The sequence below is a fragment of the Triticum dicoccoides genome, chromosome 6B (assembly GCF_002162155.2).
Source record: "Triticum dicoccoides isolate Atlit2015 ecotype Zavitan chromosome 6B, WEW_v2.0, whole genome shotgun sequence".
In the NCBI taxonomy this organism is placed as follows: domain Eukaryota; kingdom Viridiplantae; phylum Streptophyta; class Magnoliopsida; order Poales; family Poaceae; genus Triticum; species Triticum dicoccoides.
This window is the reverse complement of record NC_041391.1, coordinates 78440424-78442984: the sequence shown is the minus strand read 5'-3', so window position 1 is coordinate 78442984 and position 2561 is coordinate 78440424.

Sequence of the window (2561 nt, the reverse complement as noted above, 5' to 3'; positions counted from 1 at the left end):
ACTGTTGGAAATATGCCCTAGAGGCAATAATAAAATGATTATTATTATATTTCCTTGTTCATGATAATTGTCTATTATTCATGCTATAATTGTGTTATCCGGAAATCGTAATACATGTGTGAATACATAGACCACAACATGTCCCTAGTGAGCCTCTAGTTGACTAGCTCGTTTATTAATAGATGGTCACGGTTTCCTGACCATGGACATTGGATGTCATTGATAACGGGATCACATCATTGGGAGAATGATGTGATGGACAAGACCCAATCCTGAGCATAGCACAAGATCGTGTAGTTCGTTTGCTAGAGCTTTTCCAATGTTAAGTATCATTTCCTTAGACCATGAGATCGTGTAAATCCCGGATGCCGTAGGAGTGCTTTGGGTGTACCAAACGTCACAACGTAACTGGGTGACTATAAAGGTATACTATAGGTATCTCCGAAAGTGTCTGTTGGGTTGACACGGATCGAGACTGGGATTTGTCACTCCGTATGACGGAGAGGTATCTCTGGGACCACTAGGTAATGCATCATCATAATGAGCTCAAAGTGACTAAGTGGTTGGTCACGGGATCATGCATTACGGTACGAGTAAAGTGACTTGCCGGTAACGAGATTGAACGAGGTATTGGGATACCGACGATCGAATCTCGGGCAAGTAACGTACCGATTGACAAAGGGAATTGTATACGGGATTACTTAAATCCTCGACATCGTGGTTCATTCGATGAGATCATCATGGAACATGTGGGAGCCAACATGGGTATCCAGATTCCGCTATTCGTTATTGGCTGGAGAGTCGTCTCGGTCATGTCTGCATGTCTCTCGAACCTGTAGGGTCTACACACTTAAGGTTTGGTGACACTAGGGTTGTAGAGTTATTAGTATGCGGTAACCCAAAAGTTGTTCGGAGTCCCGGATGAGATCCCGGACGTCACGAGGAGTTCCGGAATGGTCCGGAGGTGAAGAATTATATATAGGAAGTCCAGTTTCGGCCATCGGGAAAGTTTCGGGGTCACCGGTATTGTACCGGGACCACCGAAAGGGTCCCGGGGGTCCATCGGGTGGGGCCACCTATCCCGGAGGGCCCCATGGGTTGAAGTGGGGAAGGGAACCAGCCCCTGGTGGGCTTGTGGGCCCCCCTTGGGCATCCCCTGCGCCTAGGGTTGGAAACCCTAGGGGTGGGGGCGCCCCACTTGACTTGGGGGGCAAGTCCCCCCCTTTGCCCCCCCCCCTTGAGATGGGATATCTAGGTGGGTGGCCACCCCCCAGGGCCCCTATATAAAGAGGGGGGAGGGAGGGCATCCGCACCCCTGCTCTTGGCGCCTCCCTCTCCCTCTGCAACACCTCTCCCTCTCGTAGAGCTTGGCGAAGCCCTGCCGAGATCGCCGCTACTTCCACCACCACGCCGTCGTGCTGCTGGATCTCCATCAACCTCTCCCTCCCCCTTGCTGGATCAAGAAGGAGGAGATGTCTTCCCCAACCGTACGTGTGTTGAACGCGGAGGTGTCGTCCGTTCGGCGCTAGGATCTCCGGTGATTTGGATCACGACGAGTACGACTCCTTCAACCCCGTTCTCTTGAACGCTTCCGCGCGTGATCTACAAGGGTATGTAGATGCACTCCTCTCTCTCGTTGCTAGATGACTCCATAGATTGATCTTGGTGAAGCGTAGAAAAATTTTATTTTCTGCAACGTTCCCCAACAATTGATACATTGGTTCGCAAAAACTGAGGGAAATACTTACGCTACTTTGCTGCATCACCCTTTCCTCTTCAAGGAAAACCAACGCAAGCTCAAGACGTAGCAATGACATGTGAGGTGTTCATGTGTGTGAAGATTTGAAGAATAAACACCTTTGAAGATTTTCAAGAAAACATATGAACCAAAGAGGGCAGTAAAAGTAACTTTTAATTACCCGAGATGAAGAACACAATGAACTAGGAAGTGTAGATGTGAACTTCGTCAGTTCAGATCTTCCACGCCCTAACTCGGTAGAGGAAGACGGCTACGGCGGCGGCGGAGTGAAGAATTCTGCAACCGGCGTGAGTATGACGGCGACGAGGTCGAGGCAGTGAAGCTCTTCCTCACCGGTGACGATGAATTAGAGGTGGCGCTAGGGTTTGGGGATCTCGAGCGGGAGTGAGAGCGAGCGGAGTAAAAAGGAAGTGAGGAAGAGACAGGGGTATTTATAGAGGGAGTGAAAAACTGTACGCCCGAGGAAATCGGACGAACGTGCCCTTGGACCTTCTCATTCGCTTGACATGTGTCACCCACGTACTGAGAGGTGGCGATCGTGTAGGATCGTGGGTGAATAGATAAGTATTGTCACGGGATGCGGAATGGTTTGAGCGACAAAGACGAAAATTCAGATAAGATAAGTTAAAAGTTTCATTTGCAATTTCTTCAACTGTCAAGGACACAGTGAAGATTTTGAACGAGTTTCAAATAGAACGCAAATGAAGAATTTGTGAACAGACTAGGTTGAGTTTAGCATAGAGGGGGAAGGGTCTGATCACATTCACTTAGCAGAAGAAATCAACTTGAAGAAATAGCAATA